At 49.6% G+C, this 27222-nt stretch overlaps 1 protein-coding gene and 1 non-coding gene across 2 annotated transcripts in view; both read left to right on the top strand.

Moving 5' to 3' along the window:
* Positions 1–27222, top strand: part of ZNF618 (zinc finger protein 618) — a 152227-nt gene that overhangs the window by 25989 nt on the left and 99016 nt on the right. The gene's annotated exons all lie outside the window — the stretch shown is intronic.
* Positions 1276–1438, top strand: LOC131092053 (U1 spliceosomal RNA). The gene has a single exon (XR_009115455.1). It is a non-coding gene; the product is annotated as a U1 spliceosomal RNA (small nuclear RNA).

Below are 27222 nucleotides of genomic sequence, written 5' to 3'. Positions count from 1 at the left end.
GTCACAGGGGTTTTCAGGTGAAGCAAGAGATGAGAATGTTGACTATGATTAGAAGGCTTGATTTATTATTTTATGATATATACATTACATTATAACTACACTAAAAGGAATAGAAAGTTCTCAGAAGGCTAGCTATGCTAAGAATAGAATAGCAAGAATGATAACAAAGGAGCTTTCTCAGACTGTCTGAGATAGCTCAGTCCTTGATTGGCCATTAATTATACACATCCAAGATGGGCCAATCACAGGTGCACTTGTTGCATTCCACAGCAGCAGATAACCATTGTTTACATTTGTTGCTGAAACTTCTCAGCTTCAGCAGGAAAATCTTAAAGAAAAGATTTTTACAAAAAGATGTCTGAGACACAAGAGCAGCTGAGACAAATAACAGGTCCTCCAGAGTGACAAGAGTGTGAGAAACTCTGAGAAAGTCTGCATTAAAGCATTTTTGGGGACATTGCAGGTCCTCCTGCAGTGACAAGAGTTTGAGAAACCCCCTGCCTGTATTTGCTCCTGCATACACAGCAAGCTGGAGCTGGCTTTCCCAGCTGGCCACTCTGCTTTGGGGTGAGGATCCTGTATGATCCCATCAGGCCTGAGGGAACCTGGTGAGATTTTCTCTGGACAAAAGGACCATCAGCTTGTTGAACACAGTGTGGGGCCTGGAGTTCTTGTTTGGGTTTTTTAATAAGTGTTTCTCTCTGGGCAAGCAGGAGGTGGTGTTGGTGTCCTGCTACCTGAGCACCCATCCCATGGGTTTCCTGCTTGGCTGTTTCCACTTTTGGCACCACTTGAGGGATTTTGGGCTGTGTCTCCCATAGGGTGGGGAATGCAAGCTGCCTTTGGCTGCTGCCTTTGCTGCTGGAGCCATGCAGATTGTGGATGAACATGTCTTTGGAAGCAGCACTGCTGGTGGAGGAACTTCCTTCATTTCATTTGTGCCAAGTCCCCCAGGTCAGCGTTGGTGTTCACTTGCTGTGTCAGCAGTTGCACTCGGTTTCCCTGGAGCAGTGTGTGTGCTGCTGTGCTCAGGGCAGTGTGACAGGCCCCCTGTGCTGGGTGTGCCTTTGGAAGGCCCTCCTGGAGGGGGACACCGTGTGTGTGTCATGTAGGGCTGAGCTGGCAGGGTCGGTGCTGGTGCTGTGGGAGCAGGAGCTGCGGGATTCTCCTGTGTGAAAGGGGAGGAGTATCCAGAGAGAGAGAGCTTCCCCCAGGCCGTCAAACTGCTCCCCCAGAAACCCATGGGCCTCCTCCCTGCTGGGGGAAGGCAGCCCCATTCTTACCTGGCAGGGAGACACCACAATCAGGCAGGTGAGTTTCCCAGGGCCAGGCTCATCCCTGGCACTCTGGGTGTGCTGACCCCTGTGATTTCCCCAAATGTGGGAAACTCAACTGCATCATTTGTGCTACTGGGGGACTGTGTTTGTGCTCTCACCTCCTTTTTTTATGCTCTTCCCAGGGAGGTGGTAGAGTCACCATCTTGGTGTTTAAAAAAGGACTGGACATGGCACTTAGTGCTATAGTCTAATTAAGATGTTAGGGCATAGGTTGAACTTGATGATCTTAGAGGTCTTTTCCAAGCTCACGATTCTGTGATTCTGTGTGATTCTGTGATCCCTGTGGTGCACCAGCACGGTCCCTCTGCAGCCAGGGCTGCTGGCAGCCTCCAGCCCTGCTGGCCCAGGCTGCCTGTGACTCTCCTGCCCATTAAGCATTAACAGCCTTGCCCACAGCTGTGTGGGTGATGGCTGAGGCTGTGCCCATGTTCCTGGAGCCTGTGCCTGCTCCTGCACTGCTGTGCTCGTGCTTGCTCTGTTTGCCAGAGCTGGGCTGCACCTCGTGCTTGTTGCAGCTAATCCACCTCTGGCTGTGCTCCTCTGCTCTCCCACAGGGGGAAAGGGGCCCTTCTGAGCTCAGACAGCCCCAGCAAGGGGAATGATGCTCTCCTGTAGGCCAGCACTGGATGTCTTACTCCATCCAGGAGCACAGCTCACTGTGTGAGCCACACAGAACCCTCATTTGAGGCCCTGGAGTCTCAGCTCTGGGCCTGCAGAGGCTGTGGGGATGGTGGTGGCACTTTCCTGGTGGGAACCAGGCTCTCATCCTCAATTAGAGCACACACTTTGTGTGCATCTTTAGCCATGAACATGTAGAGGGATTTTCCCCATCTCCTCCTTGTGCTCAGGGCTGATAAGTGAGAAGCTGGAAAAAGAAGTTGGTTTGGTTGATGAGGTGGGCATCAATCAAAGGCTGGACTTGATCTTGGAGATCTTTTCCAACCTAAAGGATTCTGTGATCCTGCACAGGGTGCAGGGTGTGGTGGCTGTCCATGGGAACTGGCCTGGACAGGAGCTGAACAGTGCCCTGTGGGGCAGGGGATGCAGGCAGGGAATATGATGCAGGCAGGGAATGCAGGCACGACAGGAGGCATCCAGCTCTGAGCAGCTGCTGTTTATTTGGGAAAGGAAATCCTCCAGCTCGGGTCGTGCTCTTTAGGAGCGTGTCCTGTATGGCTGGAGCAAACTGATGGAGAGGTTGGGCTTTTGTGGACTGTGCTGTGAGTGGTTTGAAGCTGCACTTGAAGTTTTATTTGACTGGAAAGCATTTAGGAAGTGATTTTGAATCCATTTGGTTGATTCACTGCTATTCCTGCAGTAGGATGCAGAGCAGTGATTCTGTAATTAATTTAATTACATGCTTATTCAATCTTTCCTAAACTAGTAAAATTTCAGAATGCTTTTGAATTCAATGAAATGTGATTTTTCAGGGCCAGGAGGAAGGGAAGACGGGGAAATTTCAAGTTTTGTTTTCTCCCTTGGTTGGTCTTCCAGCACTCCCTCCCCACCACTGTGGCGTTGGCGTTGGGCACCCCCAGCCTGATTTTGGTTATTTACCAAATTCCTGCCTCTGCTTGGTGCTTCCCTGCTGAAATGGAACCTTTGAAAGAAGCTTCACGAATAAAATCATAAAAAGCCTTTTCTTGTTCTTTCCCCCACCTCCTCCATCTTTGCTGGTACCTAATGTTCATTTCTCTCTGCTTTTATTGCCTTTGAATTTGGCCAAAACAATCTATTATGTAATTGGGCTAATGAGTTCCAACCCACTCCATCTTTCCCTCACAGCACAGCGAGCAGCTAATCTCCTTCCAGTTTACCTTTCTCCCCTTTTCAGTTGTTAATTTAAAAGTGTCATTTCCAAATATGCCACTCCTCCTCGCTAAGGCTCATTTTTATTTATTTTTAAACTCTGTGGAAGGCCTTGAATGAGTAACCGAATATCTCCTGGGCTCTGGAATTTAACAGTCTTTGCCCTTTGTTCAGCTGGGTCAATGCATGAATTCACAAGTTACTAAATTAAAAAGGATGGAAAAAAAAGGAAAATGTCTGATTGTGGATTAGATTTAGATTTTTTTTTCCCTGAAGAAATGAAACACAAAGAGGAACTAGTGTTTGCAAATAGTTTAGAAAGTAGCGATTTATTTTAAAATCTTGTACCAAGGCCAATTTTTAAAACAGAATCAAGCACTGAACTGTTTTTTTTTTCCAAAGGGAAAGTGGTCAAATCCAACTTTCTGTGTTTAAGAAGCTCGAAAAGGTAAATCCCCTTACAGCATAAACATGGGTAGAGTGAACAAAAGCTTGATGGGCAGAGGTTATAGCTGGAGCACAAAATTACCTCAATGCCAAGATGGTTCCCTTAATTTTTCGTGTCTGAAGAAGAAGGTCCTGTCAGGCTGCTGCATAGACAGTCAGTGTGGAGTGGCAGAGCCTGAGTGCACACAGGTCCTGTTTGTGACAGTAGGAGCACCCTCCTGCCTGGACAGACCTCGAAGAATTGTTAAAAAGAGTGACATTTCCATGAAAAAAAGAATGGAGGGCAGCAGTGCTGGCTGGTTTAGAGCAGCTGAGGGTTCAGCCCTGCCTTGGGAGCCATTCCCTGGTGCTGAGGGAAGGGCTGGGCTGGTCAGGGCAGGAAAGCAGGCATTGTGATTGCTCTGTCTCCTTGCTGCTCCTCACAAACCTTGGGATGCTTTTCCATGCCCTGGGATGCAGAGCTGCTGAGCAGGACTTCCCTGGGAGGCAGGGAAGGAGCCTGAGCCCTGCCATTGCACAGGGCTGGGGGTCTCCCCAGTGACTTATTTCCCAATAACAGCACTCCTGGAGCTCAGCAAGGGGCTCACAGCATTCAGGGTTTTGAGCAGGGGTCTCTTGACTGTGGCTCTTCTCTGGTTCTGCCGTGGCAGAGCTCTGTGCAGGGGCTTCCTGAGGGCTGGGGAGCCCCAGCAGGGCCCTCCCAGGCTGGGTCCTGCTCTGCAGCTCAGCAACATTTTCCAAATTTGTGGGAGACCCCTCCCACCCTCCTCCCCATGACCTTTGAGTCAGTTGTGAAGCATTCCTTCCTCTGCTCCAGCCGCTCCAGGAGATGACTTCCATGCTGCCTCCTCCTCCTCCTCCTCCTCCTCTCTCGGTGTTTCCAAGCTCTCAGAGGAGGATTTCCAGGATGTGAGCAGGCTGCTGGTGGCAAGGGACCCTGCTGGCCTTAGTGCTGGTGATGGTGTGAGCCCAGATGAGTCCAGTGTGGCTTGAGGACAGATGGGTTTGCCATGAGAGATGGTTCCACCCCAAATTTTAGCTTCTTTCTTTCCTGTGAAGCAATGGCAGCTGGTGTCTGGCAGTATGTGGCAAGAAGAGACTTAAAATCTTTTAAATTTCTTTTTAATATTCTTCTTTGAAATGCATTTTAGTGTTTTCAAATTGGCAGCTGTTCCAAATTTGGGTGACTTTGGCCATTGCCTCCCTCAGCTTTGCCTTTGATAACTTTTTTTGCATTCTAAATGATAAATGCAACTGGAGACCTTAAATGACCTTAATTTCCCCAAATTGGATGCTTCGTGCCCAGTGTGACAGACTCAGAGTTAAAATTAATATAAATTTTGTAAATCAGTAGACTGACCTTTTGGTGAACTGGAAAGAAATGTCAAATTTCTGTTTCCTTCCCCCCCTCCTGTAATCAGCAGTCTGTAATGAATGAATTATTCCTAATTTCAAGATTGTAGCTCAAAAGGGCACTCAAATGGCTGAAATCCCATAAGAAAGACTGACCTTTTGGTTGTCTCTGATGAAAATTCAAGATTTTTCCTGAATTTAGCAGTCTGTAATGGACTGCATGAGATGTTACTGCAGCTTGCAGGAGCAGCTCCTCATTTATTTCCTTAATATATTTATATTAACACTGCATGATCCCCCAGAGCACCTTCAGTGCCTCAAAGGAGCATTCAAGGTGTAGTTAAGATGCTGTGCCAAGACTTCTCTACAGGTACAAAGCAGCTGTGAAATAAATGATTTCCCTCCTGCTCCAGGGGGAATTGATTATTTGTCATCTCCTACATTTCCTTGGCTGCTCTGAGGCCCTGCTGCAGTTTTGGTGATGTTGGGACGTGCAGGAAGGTCCACAGGACTTGGAGGTGTACAAGGAGCAATAAATCTGTGTTCCCCACAAGATACTGCCAATGATGTGGATGTGATTTTGCTCAGGAGCTGCTGGACAGAGGTCTGGGATTGGAAAAGGTGTTTATCTGATGTGGATTAGCACAGGGTCAGCACGTGAGGGTTTAATTGCTTCTTGTTATGGGATTTTTTCATAGAATCATAGAATGATTCTGCCTCTAGCTCTGGGGTCCTCAGCACAAGATCTGTTGCTTTTGGAGTGAGGCCATGGAACTGCTCCAGGGCTGGAGCCTCTGCTCTGGAGCCAGGCTGGGAGAGCTGGAGGTGCTCACCTGGAGAGGAGAAGCTCCAGGAGAGCTCAGAGCCCCTGCCAGGGCCTGAAGGGGTTTGTAAAAAGGAGGGAGAGGGACTTTTCATATGGGCAGACAGTGACAGAACAAGGGGGAATATTTTTAAGCTGCCAGAGGGCAGGGCTGGATGGGATATTGGGAATTGGGAATTGTTCCCTGTGAGGGTGGGCAGGCCCTGGCACAGGGTGCCCAGAGCAGCTGTGGCTGCCCCGGGATCCCTGGCAGTGCCCAAGGCCAGGCTGGGCAGGGCTGGGAGCAGCCTGGGACAGTGGGAGGTGTCCCTGCCATGGCAGAGGTGGCACTGGATGGGATTTAAGGTCCCTCCCAACCCAAACCAGTCTGGGATTCTCTGAACACCCTGGGCCTGCTCAGATCCTCCATTACCCCAGCACCCCCTGATTTCATTTTATGGCATCTTCCCACTCTCTGTGCATGTTCTGCATTGATTTCTCTTTGTGGGGTTTCCATCATCCAGGTGATCTGTCACCTTGCCCTGTCCTCACCAGGGGCATCCAGACCCCCCCTCCCCTGTGTGAGCCAGATCCTCCCTTTGTGTCCCTGAGCAAACAGCCCGAGGGGCCTGGGCAGCTCCTGGCAGCAGCTGGGCAGGGCTGGGAGCACCTGGGACAGTGGGAGGTGTCCCTGCCATGGCAGGGGTGGCACTGGATGGGCTTGGATGTCCCTCCCAGCCAGTCCAGCCTGGGCTTCCATGGTGAACAGACAAGGAATCACACATGCTTGGCCTCCATAGCTTGTTCCTCTGTCTGTGCCCCTAAAGGGGGGTTCCCTTTAGCTACAGGAACATATTTTGTAATAGATAATGAGTGGACAAATTCTGGAGAGAAGTTTCATGAAAGTCCCTGCTGTTGTGAAAGGCCCAGCCCTGCTGGCACCGGGCCCTGCATTTCAGCACCAGTGGCCACCAAACCCTGCAGGGCCGGGCGGGGCTGGGCAACGCTGGGGCCCTGGGCCCTTCCTGGCACCCTGAGCCCTTCCTGGGCACCCCAAACCCTCCAGGCCCTTCCTGGGCACCCCAAGCCCTCCAGGCCCTTCCCGGGCACCCCAAGCCCTCCAGGCCATGGGGAGCAGCTGGAACATGGGACAGGGACATGTTTGGCCATCACTGTCATGGTTGGCCATCACTGACCCTTTCAGAGATGCAGATTTATTTGAAGAAAAGCCAACTCTCAAGTGCTCTGGGCTCCTTCCTTACCTTGCTGGCAGAGACAGAGGTTCCTAAAACCAAATGATACAACACATCCATCCTATAAACATCTCACTTGTGGCTCTTTCACAAATGAAACCAGGGTGAGATCACTTCTCCTTTTCATTGTCTGGTTCTCCTCCACACCGCAGCACAGTAAAATTTTGGAGGCTGCAATGTGAAAGCAATACTTAAACTTATACCCAGTTTTCCTTTTAATTTTATTAAATTATGAAAATATTTCTAGGAGAAATAGATTTTGAAATAGATTTTGCAAATTGCACCGCCAGCTACTCTAAAATAATAAATGTGCAGTGTTAAATTCTTTGGCACTGTTTCTGAAATGCCCAAATGCTGGATAGTGGGTTAAACCCTGCTCTCCTGTTGTGTTTTCAGCCCTTCTGTCAGACAATCAGACCATGAGATGTTTTGCTCAGTGCAGTGCTATCACACTGAGCCTTAAAAAATAATAGTAAATAAAGAAAGGGCAGAAAGTTTACTGTCTTGAAGTTTGTATTGTTAATTTAAAACTCAAAAAAATTTAAAATTTCTAATTTTTGGCTTTTAGAGCCTACTGTAGTTGTGGTGCTTAACAGCACACTCCAGGGCTGAGGCTGCTCCACGCCTTGGCTTGTGCTGGTGGCTCCCATCCAGCTGAGAATGGTCTCTGGAAGCTGAACCTTTGCTTCAGAAACATTGCTCAGCACACTTCCCACACGTCTCCAGGATCTGGGAACAGTCGAGGGTGCCACAAAGTTTTGGGTTTGTGTTTCAAAATCCACGCCCCTCACACAGTGGGGCACACTGAGGAATCCCCAGCTGTGCAGGGAGGTGGCAGAGCAGTGTGGCTTGGGAGCAGTGCAGAAGGCAGGGGGAAGATGTGCCTGGCTGTGGGCTGAGGGTGACTTTAGCAGGCAGGGAAGGGCTGCACATCATCCCTGCAGCAGCACTGCCCAGGGCTGCTCACCCACAGCCACCCAAGGGCCTCCTCATAGAGCTGCTCCTGGAGAATCAGTTCATGCTCCTGATGATGCCCCCAGCCAGGGGCCTGGGGGTTGGATGTGGGCAGGATTTATCATTTATGTGCTCAGAAATGTGTTGTGTGGGCTCTGCTCTGAGATCCACTTTGTGGTAGGGTTTAGTAGGAATGGTGGTGTATCTTGGTTTGAACACAGGTGTCTGCTAAGGACGGCAGGAGCCTCCACTGAAATGGAAAATGTAAACCTTCTCCCTCCCAATTATTAGAATTTTGAAATTAAGGGGCTCTCAGGCAAAGATATGGGAGTAGGAATAACAGTTCTTTACAAGGGAAATTAAAAATACAAATGCAAGAGTACAAATAAAGAAAACAAACCACTGCCAGAGTCAGACCCTGCCCTGTCCTCTGTGTGTCAGGCGGTGTCCCAGCCCCATCCCAGGGGGGCTCAGCCCTCCTGCAGTGCCAGCTGTGGCTCTGCTGCAGCAGGGATCCTGCACAAGGGGGGAGTTTTCCTCTGCAGCTCCAGGGCTGCTGCAGATGGGCCTGGGCTCCCTCTGGCCATGCAGGGCAGCAGAAAGCTGCTCCTCTGGCAGTGCAGGGGGCAAAGGCTGCTGTGCTGTGCCAGGCTCAGGTTGGATCCAGGCAGGAATGCTTGGCTCCTGCCCTGGGCGCAGCATCTCCCCATGGGATGCTGGGGTTGGATCAGCCCTGCAGGGACACTCAGTGGCCATGGACAGCAGAGATCTCCTGGAGGGAGGGTTGGCTGTGGGAGAGATAAAGAAACAACTGCCCCATGGACAGCAGAGAACTGCCCCAGCTCTGACAGGTGGGGATAGAACACACACCCAGCTGCACCTTGCAGCCTGAGACCTGGTGTTTCATTGAAGGTTGGACTTGATGTTCTTGGAGGTCTTTCCCAACCTTAATGATTCTGTGACTCTGAATCTGGTTCTGTGCTCCCTCCAAGTTGCCTTCCAGTAGCTGCTCTGTTTGTTTTTGTGTGTGATGTGAGACACTTCAGCATTTGGCTTGGGTTTGGTAGGAATGCTTGGTGTCTTCCATCCTGGCTGGTGTGAGAGCCTGGTCTTATCTTTTACATTTATAGAATAGTAAAAAAACAGCAACTGGATAAATTATTGAAAGAACTTTCTGCCAAGAGCAACCAAGCAAAAAGACAACTCCTCTCTCCTGTGAAGCCCCTCAGTGGCTCAGTGAAGGATGGGGGATGATTCTGGAGGTGTTGCACTTAGGATGATGATGTTGCACTTAGGCTTTTCCTGGTTTTGTACACTTTTCTAACCCTTCTATGGACCCATGGTCTGAGCCTGCTCAGCTTTCCTCATGCAGGCCCTCTCAGACAGGAGTGGACCAGCTGCTTTCCATTTTTGCAAGGGCTTGATCCTGCATGAAGCTGAGTGATAAACACAGGATGCAGGAGCCAGAGCGTTTCACACTCAGTGGGTGAGGACTGATGGGTCTGGAGCCAGGTCAGGACTGCTGCCAGACAGCCTGAACCAGCCTTCTACCCGTGCCATGGAGCAGTGATGGTGCTCCTTGTTCTGAGAAGGGCTCTTTTCTTCTAAGGACTGCTGGAACAGCCAGGGAGGTGTTTGCCATTCCACTGTGCTGGGCTGTGCAGCTCCTCATGCCTTCCCTTGCTCTGCTCACAGCCCCTGGAGAGCATTGCTGGGGTCAGGTGAAGAGCCCAAGCCTCCCTCTGTGTCCAGGAGGAGTAACAGGGGCTGATGTTGAGTCCACAGCTGGACCCAGCAATGTCTCCAATCACCTCAGTCAGGAGAGAAAGGTTGATTATGGATTCAGTCATAGAATCCTAGATGGGTTTGAGTTGGAAGAGACCTTAAAGCTCATCCCATTCCTCTGCCAGGGGCAGGGACACCTTTCATTATCCCAGGTGATCTTACAGGTCCAACCTTGCTGACGGTGTTCTGTATTCTGATTTAAATACATAAAAATGCAGCATGGAGTAAGTGCTTGACTCTGAAAATCAGTGTGTGGGTAAGATGTTGAAGAGTGAAGGTCTTGGGACATTTTTAGTTGCTTTTTGAATGAGTTTATTCTGTTTGGTGTGTTCTACACTTCATTAAAACCAATTAATGCTCATCCAGACTGACCTTAACAAGTGACTCCCAGAGTTGTAGCCCCTCAAAATTGTATTTAGCCATAGAGAATGGGAACTGTTAGAGCCTTCAGCAGTGTCCATCTAGCTCAGAGCTGTGGAAGATGGTTGGAGAAAAGCAAATCTTGTATCCACCAAGCACAGGTGGGGTTGAGACTTCAGCTGAGCCCAGGTTTTATTGCTGGAGGGGGGCAGTAGTTGCACTGGCTTTGCAAGGACATAGCTTAGAAGCAGATCTGGCAGTTCAGAGGCCAGACTGTGTGTGGTGGCCAGCACTGGTGCCTGGCACGTGCTGGGTTGCCCAGCCACCTCTGCAAGTGCCACTGCCTGCTGGCACTGTGGCCACAAGGGCTCAGAGCTGCTCTGTGTGGCTGGGCTGGAGCTGGGGAATCCCTCACAGGGAGTGCCTGCACAGCAAAGGCACCTGAGTGATGCTGGAGTGGGGTGGGCAGTGTCCCTGCGTCCCCAGAGGCTGCTGTGCCAGGGCTGGCAGTGCCCTGGAGCCTGGTCTGGGGCTGTTGGCAGAGCAGAGCTCAGTGGGAGCACAGGGGCTGGGCTGGGGGACAGGGCCAGCTCTGGGCTCTGCATCCTTGGCAGAGAGAGGCCATAAGAGGCTGCTGGGTCTTGGGTGGATTTTCACCAGATCCCCTTTGGCAGGAGCAGGCAGCTGTGGCAGCTTTCTGATGGAGGGTTTGCTGTTGGGTTTGTGTTTCTGCTCACAGATCCGTGTCCCAGAGTGTCCCCTGCCCATGGGAGCTGCAGCGTTTTCAGGGACACCACTGAACACACCCCAGAGAGCAGTCCCTGGTTATTGCTGCAGTCCCTGGTTATTTGTGTGTCAGTCTGTATAAACACTCCCTGGATAGTGGGAGCTCACTGCCTGCGTCCCTCCATGCTGGAATAACCTTCTTAGCTTTGAAAAGCAATCAAATGACCCTGCTTTCCTTTAATCATAAGTGCACTGGCACTAAGTGGTCTGAAGAGCCCTTAACATTGTTCCTTTCACTGGCCAGGTTGTCTCTATCTGCTTTTTTATGTTTTGACTATCCAGAAGAGTCTGGGGATGACCCTTGGCACTTGGATATCCTCTCCAAAACAAAGGAATGATTTTCTGAATAAAAAACAAGACTGAAATTCAATACATAAGTGCCTGGTTCTCACAAAATCTTCTCCTGTGGCTCTGGGCAGGTTATATGATCTGTCTCAGATTTTCCAGCTCAAGAAATGAACAGAAATTACTTATCAGCTCACATGAAAATTGTCAATGCTAACTGGTGTTTGGGACACAGCATGATGTTTTAGACATTTTGGATGGTGTTTCTCATAGCTTTGAGTATTTACAGTGACTGAGGGTGGTTTACTTGAGCCTTTGGAGCTGTCTTGCCATAGAAGCTCTCATCCTTTGCCTTGTCCTTCTCCTCTTTAGAGACAGAAATACATCACCATGTCAGCTCCAGGATGGCTTTGTCCTGGCAGACCTGAGTGGGGTTTTGTGTGCTGGAGATAAGCAGTGGAGCATCAGGCAGTGCCCTTAGCAGAGTGCCAGGGGTTTGGTGTGCCTGGAGATCAGTTGCTGTGCCATTATAAAGGTGCCCATTTGCAGGTCAGAGCTCAGGTACCCTACATAAACTCTAAACCCTTGAGTATTTTATCCTCAGTCTGTGGGTGAACTCCTGTAGTGCTGCCAGGCTGCCATCTATCACAGATGGTGAATTCTCTTCCAAACTAGCAATAAATAATACTAACAGTAATAATAAAAAGTTGCTTCTGTTTAATGTTTTGAGCCCTGACAATAGCCTTTGGAAAGTGGGGTGTTCCTTGCCGAGGGGGTCGCCATGGCTACTGTCCATGCTGGCTTTAACAGCCCTGCTGGCTAATGCAGCACAAACACATTTGGCTTTTCCTTCTGCCTGTAATGAATAGCAAACTGCTGTGTATTCATTAAGGGAAGCAACTTGCAGAGGTTAAGTGTTTGATTTCTGGAGCTGCCATCGAGGGCAGTCATCAAAAATAAATTGGGCAGCCAAGGAGGAAAAGGGGTTTATAAGACGTAAAGTGGGAAGAAAATAATTGCTGCCTCATTGCTTGTTTCTTTCTTTGGGTTTTGCAGCTGTAAGTCAGGATCTCTGGGTCCAAGCTATGCAGATTTTTGTTAGATGTGATCAGATTTGCTGGAGAGTGAGCTTTGTTTTTGACAGGAACCCATCTGACTAATTCAGCAAAAATAAACAGAGGCTCTTGGTGCAGTCACCCAGGCCAGGCTGGCAGGAAATTGGGGCTGATTTCAGAGCCTGAGCAGCACCAGGGAGTCCTGACCATGCTCTGTCCACCTGTCCAGCCTGGAAGGGCTCCTCATCGCCCAGGTCTGTCACAGCCTGTGAGGAGGGATGGGCACATCTCACATTCCTGCTGTGGGACGTGAGGAGCCTCTTCCTTCAGCATCCTGGGTGCATTTGTTGCACATAAAATGGAACCAGCACAAAATGAAGATGTCACTGCTGGTGTCAGCACACTGAGCAGCCTCCTCATCCTCAGGGAACCCCCCTGGCCTCCTCTGTGGCCCCTCAGGTGCAGCAGAAGTGCTCCTCCTCAGTGGCACAAGTGTTTTCCAGTCCTTTCTCCAGGATAATGTCCTTCTGCTGCTCGTTAGTTTGGGGTTTGGTTATTTCCTACTTGCACAGTTTGGCTGCTTACAAATGCATCTTGTTTAAATGACTGCAGCACACCCATCGATCCAGATGGCATTGTATTAGTGACCTGTCCTCTTTAATTATGTGCAACTAATTTTTAATTTTATGTTCTCTACAAACATGACTGCAAATGATTTTCTAGCTGCTTGTAAATCAGTGATAGATATTGAATCCTTTCAGAGACTGCTTTCTCTTGGAAGAAATGAGGATTCTCTCATTACAGCTGGTTTTCAAAATTTATCAGATAGCTGTTTTTTAATCCACTTAGTATGTGTTTACATTGATTTCTTTTTTAGGGCTGTTTTTTTTTTTTAATTTATTTTTTTGACTCAACATCTTGTGCAATAGTAAGCCGTGCAGAAATCTAAGTCTCTTATGCTAAAGCAGTTATCTTTCCCAACCAAACCCATACATCTTATCAGGAAGTAACTCAAAGTCTGTTTGACAAGGCCGGTTTTCTTTCTTCTTTCCCATATAAAGACATCCAGGCTGAATTTCTTGCCACACACCATTTTCATCCAGGTTTGCTGAGGTGTTCCCACCTGCAGGAAAATTCATTTGAAACTTTTCCCCGTGTTTCTGTGTGTGAGGTGAGTGGTTGTGTCTGCCATGAGCATGGGAGCGTCCCTGTTTTGTCTGGCAGTGTCACCCAGTCAGTGCCATCTCCTCATGGCTGTGTTTGTTGTTAGGGAGGACAATGTCACAGGGTGCTGGCACAGAGAGGCTGGGCTGGGAGGTGTTGGAAGCTCTGTTCAAATCCATCCTGCTGTTCCCTGTGGCCTGGCCTGCTGGCCCCTGGTGGGGCAGGACACGGCAGGGATTTATCCGGAGGCCAGTCCTGGTGTGGGGGTGTCACAGGGCCTTGGGCTGGGAATGCTTCAGGGGCAGGGGTGGGGTGCCCCAGGTGCTCCAGGCTGGGCCTGTGCCACAGAGGGATTGGCTCCATGGCCATGGGATGGGCGCGTGTGATGGTGGCACTGTGGTGGCACTACAATGTCACTGTGGTGTCATTGTGATGTCACTGCAATGGTGTCACTGTGATGGCACCGTGGCGTCACTGTGCTGTCACCATGGTGCCACCATCGTGTCACTGCGATGTCACTGCGATGTCACTGTGATGGCACTGTGGTGTCACTGCGATGTCACTGTGATGTCACTGTGGTGTCACTGTGGTGTCACTGCAATGTCACTGTGGTGGCACTGCGCTGTCACCGTGGTGTCACTGTGGTGTCACTGTGATGTCACTACGATGTCACTGTGGGGTCATTGCAATGTCACTGTGATGTCATTGTGTTGTCACTGCAATGTCGCTGCGATGTCACTGCAGTGTCACTGCGCTGTCACCGTGGTGTCACTGTGGTGTCACTAAGATGTCACTGCTGTTTCATTGCGAGTCACAGTGATATCACTGCGACGTCACTGTGAGTCACTATAAGGTCGCTGTGGTGTCATTGCGATGTCACTGCGAGTCATTGAGTTGTCACTGCGATGTCACTGTGATGTCACTACGATGTTACTATGATGTCACTGCGGTGTCATTGCAATGTCACTGCGCTGTCAGCGTGGTGTCACTCTGATGTCACTGTGGTGTCACTGTGATGTCACTACGCTGTCACTGTGGTGTCATTGCAATGTCACTGTGATGTCATTGTGGTGTCTCTGCAATGTCGCTGCGATGTCACTGTGGTGTCACTGTGGTGTCACTATGATGGCACTGTGATATCACTATGGTATCATCGCACTGTCACCACGGAGTCACTGTGGTGTCACTGTGGTGTCACCGTTGTGTCACTGCAATGTCACTGTGGCATCACTGCAGCATCACTGTGATGGTGTCACTGTGATGGTGTCACTGCGGTGTCACTGTGATGTCACCATGATGTCACTGAGGTGTCGCTGCAATGTCACTGCAATGTCACCGTGGTGTCACTGCGATGTCGCCATGTTGTCACTGTGGTGTCACTACGGTGTCACTGTGATGTCACTGTGCTGTCATTGCAATGTCACTGCGATGTCACTGTGTTGTCACTGCGATGTCACTGCGCTGTCACCATGGTGTCACTGTGGTGTCAGTGCGATGTCACTGTGGTGTCATTGCAATGTCACTGTGATGTCATTGTGTTGTCACTGCAATGTCGCAGCGATGTCATCGCGGTGTCACTGCGATGTCACTGTGGTGTCACTGCAATGTCACTGTGGTGTCACTGTGATGTCACTGCAAGTCATTGCGAGTCACTGTGATGTCACTACGACGTCACTGTGAGTCACTATAATATCGCTGTGGTGTCATTACGATGTCACTGTGATGTCATTGTGTTGTCACTATGATGTCACTGTGGTGTCACTCTGATGTCACTACGATGTCACTGTGGTGTCATTGCAATGTCACTGTGATGTCACTGTGTTGTCACTGCAATGTCGCTGCGATGTCACTGTGGTGTCACTGTGCTGTCACCGTGGTGTCACTGTGGTGTCACTGTGATGTCACTGTGGTGTCACTGTGGTGTCACTGCAATGTCACTGCGCTGTCACTGTGGCGTCACTGTGGTGTCACTGTGATGTCACTGTGGTGTCACCGTGGTGTCACTGCAGTGTCACTGTGGTGTCACTGTGGTGTCACTGTGGTGTCACTGTGGTGTCACCGTGGTGTCACTGCAGTGTCACTGTGGTGTCACTGTGATGTCGCTGTGATGTCATTGTGGTGTCACTTTGATGTCACTGTGGTGTCACTGTGGTGTCACTGCAGTGTCACTGTGGTGTCTCAGGTGTCTCAGGTTGGGGTGCCCAGGAATGAGGCCCCCCTGCAGCCGTGCTGGCAGCGCCCATCAGTGGGTGCCTGGCAGTCATGGATCATCCCTCCTCAGTGGATTTCCCCTCTGGCTCTGGCATTCAGGAGTCAGGGGCCTCTCTTGCAGCCCTTGCAGTGCTTTCCTGGGGAGCTGCTGGCTGACGTCTGACCCACAGGGACAGTCCCACATCCCCTGAGTGTCACTGGTCCCAGGGCATGCTGTGGTCACACCAGCAGATGCTACAAAAGGCTGTGTTAGCCCAAAGCTGCCTCTGCCTTGGAGCATCCTTAAGGGGCCCAGGAGCCTTTTCCAAAGACCACTGAAGTCAAATGGCAAACTTGATAAACTGAAAAGCCTCAAGATGAGATTTAGAGGGGAATAGGAGACTCAGAGTGTGTCTGAATGGGTTTGGGGGTCAGGGAGTGCTGGGGGCAGAGACACCTGTGTGTGCCCTGAGCTCTGGGCCAGGAGGAGGAGCGGGTGCCAGGGGAGACCCCGTGGCTGTGGTTGGGAGGAAGATGAGAAGCTGGAGAGTGGAGGGGCCATATCTCATCAGGCTTCTCCTTTAGCCTGTTTAGTGTTGCCCTGAGGGTGTTTTGGGTGTGTCCTTTCCGTGTTTGCTGCCCCTGGCAAATCCAGAGCTGTGGAGGGGCCGGAGGGCTGGGTGTGCTGGGGGCTGCAGAGTGAGGTGTGACGGTTCCTGTGCTGGGGTCCAGGTCCTGCAGGGGTGTGTGTGTCCTTGTAGGTCCCTGGTGAGCAGCTGCCCCTAAGCCAGGCTGGGAATGTGCCAGGAGTCAGTCCAGGGCCTGATTCTAGATTTAAATCAGACCCAAGCTACCAAAGAGCTTGCAGTGGGGGGCCAGGCTGAAGTACAAGCCACTGTGTGTGAGGGTCTGTGAATAAGCATTGGTTTTCCCTGCATTGGGCTGAAATCTTTTGTTGCCTTTATGGGTAAGATGAAACTTGGTGAATCAGCCCCTTTAAAATCACATACAGTGCTGTAGATCTGGAGCCTGCTGCTCAAGATCAGTGATGCTAAGAGCATCAGAAATTTAGAACATCTTTATTGGGATGCTGAAAGCCTCTGTGGTTAATAGAGCTTGGGTAGAAGGTTTTTATTAGAGAGAAACCCCTGTAGTTTAGGGGAAAAGCCAGGCCCCAGCTGATCAAATTAAGCAGAAGCATCCTCACACACGGGATGGGCTGTAATCCCTCACTTCAGAATTTCTCTGCCTCCCTCTGCCTTTCAGGACAGCACTGCCACAGTCAGGGCATTATGTCTGCTGCTGCCAGGTGTCCCCACTGTCCCTCTGTGCCCAGGGGACAAAGTGTCACCAGTGGATTCTGGTGATGCTGTAAAGGAGGAGATGGTTGGCTCGTGGGCTGGAGAGGCAGAACGAAAGGGGGATGTTTGGGGCTGCAGAGGAGCAGCAGTGCTTGGTTTGAGAAGAGGCACATCAGGCACCCAGAGTGAGCAAACACAAAATCCTCATGGGCAGAACTTGGGTGTGGCTCTCCAGGAACAGCAGGTCAGAGCTCAGATCTGTGTCCAGCAGCTCAGCCTGTGTGGGAGTTTCTGTCAGGCTCCTTGGGGGACACTGCCAGCAAGATGGGATAGGTGATGAGGAGCTTGGAGAAGGCTTCAAAACCAGGCTTTGAGCGTTTTGGGGATGAATCAGAGGGAGAAATGCAGAAGAATTCAGGAAAAGGAGAGTTGCAACATCAGTGTGGTGTGGAGTGACGCAGGAGAGCGGCGGGGGCCTCCCATGGGAGCTCTCAGGAAGGTGCTGCTGCTCTGGCATTCCCAGGCTCTGAAGGAGCTCAACACCAAGGATGGAGGAGCCCAGGAGGGATCTGAGCTGCCCCATCCCCTGCAGTGCTGCTGGAGATCAGCACAGATGCTGGGACTGGTGCTCTTACCTGAGTCGTGAACAATACTTTGCCCTATTCAATTTTTACTTTACTAAAATGAATATCATGGACTTCTTAATAGTCATAGGAGCATAAAAATCTCAGTGTATCACAATTCATCATCCTTTAAAAATTGAATTTCTGTTGAATTATGCCTTGCTGCTGTAGTGCTGGGGAAAAGCTCTTATTATTCATAACTATAAATACAGCGATGTCGAGATTTAACTGGTGCCTGAAGGCTTTATGCTGCACTTTCATACTGACAAAGCAAACACTCTTATGGATTGCTTTGAGTTTATGGGGGCAGCTGAGCCCTTCCCCACTGCTGGGAGCAGAATCCAGCCATGCCCCTCTCCAAAAGTGACCCCAAGTCCTCTCAGCAGGCAGGAGGACTTGGGGTCACTTTTACTCTTCAGGATGGAGACAAAAGACCACCAAAAAAAAGGAAATGAAAGAAAGACCTGAATACCCAGTTGGGTGGGTGAGGAAAACCCAGCTGGTTTGGTCAGGGTGCTGGAGGACACGTTTCAAAGAGCAACACCAGCTTGGAGGGAGTGCTTGGGTTTGCAGAGCAGCTTCCATGGAGTGAAGGACAAGGCACGAGAGGTGGGAATGAGATGAATCCTCCAGAAAGTGCCTGAACAGCCTGGGCTGCAATTGGGACTAAATTAAAGAGACTATTTGCTTTTTGGAGTAAGGTTCTCACAGCCTCCTCTTTGTGAGCATCAATGAACACTTGAATGTTCTTCCTTGTCCCAGCTGAACATTTAAACAGACTTTGGCTCCATTGTGCAGTGGCTGATGGGGACAGCCCTGCCTGGGTAGGAGTTTGCTCAAGGTTATGTTTTGCTTTTTGAGCCTCTGTTTTGGGCCTGAAACATGGAAAAGTCCCATAATTTGGTGCTCAGCTGAGGCTGAACTTGAGGCCTCCATACAGATTTAACACAAAAGAGAAAGGAGTTAATCTTTTACAGGAAATAATTAACATATGGAAACAATTCTTAAAAACTGGATTGGGTAAATCTGGTCTCTAGGGACAAGGTGGGAAAGATTCTGACTGGATTTGGAAGGAATTTTTTTGTGTGTGGTTATAATTAGAAATTTACACATAGCAAAAGAAGTCTTGCTGTTGGATGTTGGTTATCATGGCCCTTAGGTTGTTTGGAGTTTTGTTTGGTTTATGAACTCTTTTCTTTAAATAGCACTTGAGCCTTGCAGCAGTTTGGCAGTGGCATGTTTAACTTTTGACTTAGTTTGGATGTTCAATATTTTCATTACAAAATAACTCTGATACATTTTTATTTTTAATAACAAAAATTAAAAATCTCTTGGGAACTGAAATTCTGTATTTGAGAAATTGCAAAGCCTCCATTTTGGGCGTTGTTCCACTGAAAGCAAGGCAACAAAATTGGTGATTTCATGGTGGTTGTATTTTCCACTGCATTTCAAAACTGGTTTCTGTGCAGGCATGCAGAGTGATGATGAAAAGCTCTAAAAGTGAAGTACCTGATTGCAGGGCTGGAGCCAGGCTGGGAGAGCTGGGGGTGCTCACCTGGAGAGGAGAAGCTCCAGGGAGAGCTCAGAGCCCCTGCCAGTGCCTGAAGGGGCTCCAGGAGAGCTGGAGAGGGACTGGGGACAGGGGATGGAGGGACAGACACAGGGAATGGCTCCCACTGCCAGAGGGCAGGGCTGGATGGGATATTGGGAATTGGGAATTGTTCCCTGTGAGGGTGGGCAGGCCCTGGCACAGGGTGCCCAGAGCAGCTCTGGCTGCCCCTGGATCCCTGGCAGTGCCCAAGGCCAGGCTGGGCAGGGCTGGGAGCACCTGGGACAGTGGGAGGTGTCCCTGCCATGGCAGGGCTGGCACTGGATGATGTTTAATGCCCCTTCCAAACCAAAGCAGTCTGTGATTCCAGTCTTGGAGCTGTGGGGTGCAAATACCAGTGCAGAGCAAGGATGAGTTGATGAAAGGGGAGGTGCCCAGGAACCCGTGGCTGGGGAATGCTCTGCTCCCTGTGGGTGAGCCATGGCACAGGGACATTCACCAGGGCAGGCTGGCACAGGGACAGTCAGGGCAGGGGTGGCACAGGGACAGTCACCATGGCAGGGGTGGCACAGGGACATTCACCAGGGCAGGCTGGCACAGGGACAGTCACTGTGGCAGGGTGGCACAGGGACAGTCCCCATGGCAGGGTGGCACAGGGACAGTCAGGGCAGGGTGGCACAGGGACAATCACCATGGCAGCAATCCCAGCTATGGCAGCTCTCACCTCTTGCCTCCAGCACATCTTTTAAATTCAGGAGCAGGCAATGTTTGTGCTTGGGTTTTTCCATGGGAATGGGCCCTTTATCAGTAAATCAGAGCCTCTCTGGGCTGGTGCAGGCTCCTCAAGGGTGTTTTTTCCCCTGATTTTGGCGAGGCAGGTGGATGCTGGTTAATGATTGCCTGGGACTGCTCCTGGCTGGGCTCAGTGGATGCCTGAGTGAGCACAGAGCTGAACCTGGGCAAGGGACCCTGTCCTGGAGCTCATCCCTCATCCCAGCACAGGGAGCAGCCCTGGGGCAGCTCCAGGCCTTGGGCTGACCCACCTTGCTCCCCAAAGCAGCAGGGTGGGCCCTGGTCCTCTGTGCAGATTCACAGAGTCTGACTGGGACAGCAACTGGAGGAACTGGGAGCTGAGCCCACGTGGTGGCACCTGGGGTGGCACAGCAGCAGGTGGATGGAGGGCAAGGCCCGGGTGCCTCCACTTGTAGGATTTTATTTAAAGCCAGGCTTTGCTCCTTGCATGTCTGCTTTTCACAAGGGAGAGAAACCTCAGCTCAGAGGCCCAGGCCTCCAAGCAGATGTTTTTTATTTATTAAATAAATTGATTGTTGCTAAAAGATGCTTATAAGTATTTATTTCTTCTCAATGCTCTTGGAGGCTGCAGGACCCTGAGGTGGGGACCCAGGGCAGCTCAGCCACCTTCCCATGCAGGAGCCAGCCCTGGGGCACCCACCCAGCAGCACCTTCAGCTGACACCCCAAAGGCCCTTTATTTGTGTGGATTTGCCAAGAATTCAGTTATTGCAGCACTGCCTGGCTGCTGCTCTGGCCCTTCCTGCTGCCCAGCCAGCTCCGTGTCGTGGTTTAATGATTGCAGACTTCAGTGCTGGTTAAATAGTGCTCAACAAGGAAACGGGCAAAACCACACTGGGATAATCTAAGAAAAACAAGGATTATAAAAATGGCTCCAAGGTGCTGGCTGCTGGAAGCAAAACCTATTTTGTGGGTTTGTTGCTGCACCTTTGCTTGGGAAAAAAAAAAAAAAAAAAAATTGGAGCAGTTGTTGCAGTCGTTTTCTCAGCAGATGGGCTGCTCCATCGGAGGCAGCTCACCCGTCTGGAAAGCAATTATGTTGCTTGGCCCAGTCTTGATTTGCACTTCTATTAGCACGGGCTTAACTATTGCTGCCTTGGGAGGGAGGCTTCATGGATTAGTTCCTCTTGAAAACAAAAAAAATAACCAAAACAAAATCAGGCCCATGATGCACCACGAAAATGTTTTGTGAAAAATAAAAAAAAAAGGAAAATAATTTTGATGCCATTTCTGTGCCATTTTGATTCAAAAACTGCTGGAAGGTCACCTTAATGTTCAGGTTATTGGTGGCAATGCAAGAGGAAATTTAAAATAATATAAGGATGAGTGGTGCTGGCTCCATAGAATTTTTAACAGCATTTTCTGCCATGGGGAGTTCTCCTTGTGTAGGTCAAGAAATTCACTGTTAAATTTTTATGTTTAATTCTTTTATTATAAGGAAGGGCACGATTCATGACATTGGCATTCCTGTGGTACTGGCAAGAGCTGCTGGAAAATGATCCACTCTTGGCATGCTCAGGGGTCCCCAAAGCTGGCCTGGACAGGATGGGGCGTGCAGGGCCCTGGGCAGGGACAGGGCTCTCCCCTCTCCATCAGGCAGGGCAGGAGCTCTCCTCAAGCAGCCCTGCACTCCTGCTCAGGTGTCAGTCAGGGAATGCACACATCCCTGCATCCATGCATGGAGATTCCACAGAGCTGAAGCTCCCAGGTCACCTATTTTAGTGTATTTGCTAAAATATTAATAGGAGCTACCCAAAAAAGCCCTAGAAGAGCTCCTAAGTGTTTTCTTTAGCTTTTTTTAGTGCAAGTCTTTATGAGCATGAGGTATTGATGGCTTTCCCAAAATTCAGATGTGCTGGCTTTGGGATGGGATTTGGCAGCACTGTGTGGTGGCTGCCTGGGGCTGGAGCTTGCTGGGACATGGGTTTGACTGGGGCTGGTTGTTAAAATTGTTCCAAACTTCCTCATTGTCCCAAAGCCTTTGCTTTGTGTCCTGCTGACAGCAGCGTTGAGGAGGACATGGCTCAGTGCTGCTTTATATTTATTTCCTAGTTCTGTTTGAAAAGAAATGAGTGGGAGTTGCTGCGACTCCACAAGGCCACCAGGCTCGTGATATGGGCAGGATTCATTGATGTTATTTCTTCTTCATTTCATCAAAAAAGGATGAAACTTCCTATGAACAGCAGGATAAAGGCCCATTTGGAGTTGGTTTGTGCCATCTGTGCCAGCAGCACTGGCTGTGCCATCCTCAGCACCTCAGCTGGGATTAACCCCTCACCTGTGCAGCCCCTTTGGCTGAGGGCATGGCAGGGGCAGGACAGGGGGGCAGGGGTCTGACCCAGTGCTGGGTGCTGCTGCACTGCTGGGTGCCCCCTCTGTGCTGGGCACCTGCTCCAGGGCTCAGGGGTGTGCCAGCCCTGGGCTCCTGTGCCAGCCCTGGGCTCCTGTGCGAGCCCTGGGCTCCTGTGCCAGTTCTGGGGTCCTGTTCCAGCCTTGGGTGCCCTCTCCAGCCCTGGGTGCCCTCTCCAGCCCTGGATCCCCTCTCCATCCCTGGGTTCTTGTTCCATTCCTGGGTTCCTGTTCCATCCCTGGATCTCCTCTCCATCCCTGGGTGCCCTCTCCAGCCCTGGATCCCCTCTCCAGCCCTGGGTGCCCTCTCCTGCCCTGGGTGCCCTCTCCTGCCCTGGGTGCCCTCTCCAGCCCTGTGTCCTGCTCAGTGAGGCTGCAGAGAGCCCTGGGCTGGCTCTGGTGGGAGGCCCTGCTCTATTTTTGTGGATAATAAAGCTCCTGGTGTGTTCCCACCCCAAGCAGGAGCTGACAGCCATTTTACTTGTCATTAATAGCACAACTTAATCTCCCAACAAGACTTTTCCTGTGATATTGCTGTAAAACAAAGCAAAACAAAACAACCTTTCTTCCTTCAGTATCTCCATTGCACCACCCCCTCCCAAACAAACACAAAAAATCCCAATTCCTCCTCTCCTCTGACGAACAATGACTCATTCAGATGGGGTTTTTTCCTTTTTTTTTTTTTTTTTTTTTTTTTTTTTTTTTTACTGTTTTTTAAATTTATTTTCATTTTGGCCTGTGCCTCAGTGGGGTGGTGCTGGCAGCAGTGAGGATTGCCCAGCTCCAACCAGCCCCTGCCTCTGACTCTTTCTAACTCTGCCAAAACTTTTTAAAGTGTTTGGACTGAAATTTTCCAAACCAGGTGTCTGCCCATGGAAGAAATTTGTTTGGAGAAGCTGCACAAAACCTCTCACTGGTCTGGCTGCTGAATGGGCTCAGAGGAAGGAGGGTTTGCCCACGGTGAGCCCAAAAATTGATGGGGATGGGAAGGAACCCAGCTTTTGTGAGCCCTTAGAGGGGATTTCCTGCATTTTCCTGATCTTTAGGAATTGTTGTGGGTTTGAGTCCTTCCCTCCTAAATGTGGTTAAGTGTCCCAGGGGTTTGGGGCTGGCACCATCACCGAGCTCTTTGCTTTAGGGATGGAGGAGAACCACAGTTGGTGTCAAGTGGGAAACTGGGGGAACTTTTTATATTTCAGGGATGTGGCACTGAGGAAAAACACCCTGATCCAGCTGAGGTATTCACCTGGGGAAGTGCCTGTGGTGTGAATGCTCACTGAGCCCCAGGAGGTGTTGGCTGAGGTGTTGAGCATCCCTGCCCAAACACAGGGAGCAAGGAAAGTACAAATATGGGAGGGGAAGAAACCCAACCAGGAAAAAAAAAAAAAAAAAGAGAAAATAATAATAATTTCTAGAAAATATTCTAAAAATTCTAACTCTAAGGAAAAAAAAATGGGGGCCTGACAGAGCCCAGCCAAGTCAGTCTGGCTGCTAGAAATTTTATTTTTTCCCTCCTTATTTTAATTTTTATCTAAATCAGATGGAATGCTTGACACATTGAGGGTCCCATGGAAGGAGTGATGTGTGTTCACCACACTGGGTCAGAGCATGGGGCAGGCTGCTGGCACCTCAGGGCTGCTGGCACCTCAGGGCTGCTGGCATGTCACACAGGGAACATTCCACACAAATTTTTTTGCAGTTTCTGACTTTCTGATTTTGCAATAGTGTTATTTTTTTCAGTGTTGGTTTTAATGTAACCCCTGCATAAGGTTCTGTTTCCAAGATGGGTTTTAATCCTGGCATCACCTGATGGTGCTGACCATGGTCTGTCAGACTGCCCGGGATTTATGAGCTGTGGGCTGATGCCTTCTCTTGTTTACTTTCTCTCACTTTATCTGCTAATTTCCAGATTCTTTCACGTTTTTCCTTTCAACCTAATGCCTTAATTCTGGTGCTTTATTAATCTATCTAATTATGTTGAGTTCAAGTTGTTTGAAATCCACTTATGTTGGTATAGGAAGTACTTACTGTATTAATCAAACGATCCAAGGTGGCTTCTCCTCTGAAGTCCTTAATTTGTGCCATACATATTCCTGCTAATAACATCCAACTTTGTAACAATGCACGTTTCCTCTGGGTTTCCAAGGAGACCCTGAAATACATTAATTCTCTGATTTTTTTCAAGTACACCAATAATTTATCAGGGATTGTGAGATGTTCCCTTGTGTGGACACATCAAACACCAGCAGCCTCCGAAATCCCAGCCATGGTCTTTGTGCAGGGCTGGCAGAAGGGCTGGAGGCAAACAGCTGCTTTTCACAGGAACTAGTTCTCTTAAAGATTTCAAATACATACATTTTATAGAAATATTTTTATTGTATGTGTTATGCATTATATAATACAATATATAATATAGTTGAAATAGCACACTGGATATTTAATATTTGGATAATATAATAAATACAGAAAAAAATTCTTAGAGATTTAAAATTTTATTTAAATCAGGTTTTAGGATGCAGGTAAGGGAGAGGAGCCTGGGAGGGCTCTTGTTTTGGGTGGGAAGCATCTCTTTTGTGATCACCATTTTGTTTCTCCTCCTGGAGTAATGAGACCTTGGTGGTGCTGGGTTTTGCTGCATGGGTGTATTGGAGCAAACACTGTGGATGAAGCTTTGCTCCATCTCTGCAGGAACAGAGAAGTGTTTCCCACCTGTATTTATTCGATTTTTGTGTCTGTTTTCCCTTGCTGGGTCATACAGGCAGTGAAACCTTGGAAAGGGGTGATAATGGGGGTTTCCCCCAAATTTTGTGTTCCCTGTACACCTCAGTTCTGTGGTGAACACTGGACAGGGGGAAGGTCATCAAAAACCTGCAGAAAGCAAATTTGTGAGTCAAACCGGAGGTTTTAGGTGTGGGATGTAGCTCTGGTTGGATCTGTACATGATTCAGAGCAGCAGAACCAGGGACAGGAGGGTGGCACTGAGTTAATTCCAGGTCTGACAAACCCTGTTTCTGCTGAGGATAAATCTCTGGGGTTTGGTTAGAGGAGACCAAAGGATGCTGGGACACCAGAGACAGCACCAGCCACGGTGACTCTGTGGGAATACAAGAGAAGCTGTGGAAATTGGAGGCATTTAGGGCACCAAACAGACTTTGGCTGATGCCTCCAGTCTCTCCACATGCAGAGCCATGTGGTGCCATTGGGAACAGTGGGGAAGTGGTGGCACCACTGACAAACATGGGATGGTGCTGCAGCCTCTGAGAGTGCCCTGCACTCCTCTGCTCTGCTCTGCAGGCTTTGCCCTGTGCTTGTTTCTGGCATACAAGCTGTGGTTTCTGCACAGATCCAAAAGCAGGGGTGTGCAGGAGCCGTGGCTCATAGGGACAATGAGCATCCCTACGGACACCCATGGCTTTTCCAGACAGCAGTTACCTCAGCAAGGCTTGGGCACTAATTGTTTTCTCCCATCTGTGCTCCTCTGCCTGTGGGAGTGGTTGTTTTTCTGCTGGGTGATTTGGGAGCAAGAGTTTTCCCAGCTGGACTGGTCCTTCAGCGTGGGGCATGTTCCAGATGCCAACCCCTGTCCTGGCCTTAAGTGTGTCACTCCAGGAATAGCATTAAGGTTTCAAACTGAAGGAGGGATACTTTTTTTGTGTGTGGTGGTTAATGATTAATTAGGTCAAATTCTCCAAAATTAGACTGCTGGAGAAGGAATGAGCCAGCACTTTGCATTTTGACAAAACCTTGTGGCAGAAACTGATGGGGCCTGATTCCACCTCCTCCCTCCTCACACTTTGTCCCATGTCCCAAACTCACTTTTCCCCAGAAGAGGTTCCTTTTAAAAATTGTATCCATTAATATCCCAATTTCCTTTTCTCCCCCTTTTCAAATCTTGCATTAAACCCCTGTAGATTCTGCTTTAAGTAGGCAATTAAGCTAACAACATAATTATATCCCTTAATGCTCATTTTAACCGGTTTAGAGAAGAAACAAAAGGGGAAAGCAGCTTCAAATATAGGGAAATAAAAGCTCTGTTGTAAAGATATTTTTGATACTCGTGATAATTTGTGCAGAGTGCAGAGTTGGCCCATTAGAGGCTGTGGGGAAGCCTGGAGGTCACATTTAAGAGCCTCACAGGCACTATGGGCTTTTACCTTCTGAATGTCCTTTTTCTGAACCCTACAAATTTTGGGGCATCCCAGGAGACTCCAGAGTGTGTCCACTTCATTTTTGACTGTGTAGCTGTGGCCTGACAGGGTTTTCTCTTTTTTATTCCCTCTGCAATTACTCACAGAGGCCGAGCGTGAGGCTGCACGGCGCCACTCACCGCGAGCGCTGGGAATTATTGCTGTGGGGCTGTGCCAAGGCTGCCAGGCTCCTCCAGGAGCTCAAGGGTGGCTGTGCCCTCGTGGCAGCGAGCAGGAGAACTGCTGTAAAGCAGGGAAACTGCTGTGGGGCTGGGTAACTGCTGTGGGGCTGGATAACTGCTGTGGGGCTGGGTAACTGCTGTGGGGCTGGGTAACTGCTGTGGGGCTGGGTGACTGCGGCGGTTTTGTGCAGAGCACACAACATCCACAAAAATCTGTCTGCAAGTCACAAAGTTTTGTGAAGCCCCTCAGAACTTGGAGTCAAGGAGCTGCTTTGGCATCTTGCTGGGGCAGGCAAGTGCTTGGCTGGAGCCTGGCATTCTGAGGTGAGCTGGTGAAAGGCTGAGGATGCAGCACGGGCCCAGAAACTGTGGACTCTGCTGTCCTTTGTGGAATGGAGTGGAGTGGAGTGGAGTGGAGTGGAGTGGAGTGGAGTGGAGTGGAGTGGAATGGAATGGAGTGGAATAGAATAGAATAGAATAGAATAGAATAGAATAGAATAGAATAGAATAGAATAGAATAGAATAGAATAGAATAGAATAGAATAGAATAGGTTTGGGAAGGAGCCTTTAAAGCCCATCTCATTCCAATGTCCCTGCATTGAGCAGGGACGTTCCACTATCCCAGGGTGCTTCAAGCTC

This window comes from Melospiza georgiana, chromosome 20, assembly GCF_028018845.1.
Source record: "Melospiza georgiana isolate bMelGeo1 chromosome 20, bMelGeo1.pri, whole genome shotgun sequence".
In the NCBI taxonomy this organism is placed as follows: domain Eukaryota; kingdom Metazoa; phylum Chordata; class Aves; order Passeriformes; family Passerellidae; genus Melospiza; species Melospiza georgiana.
The sequence above is the reverse complement of the archived record's forward strand: the minus strand, read 5'-3'. Positions and strand labels throughout refer to the sequence as shown.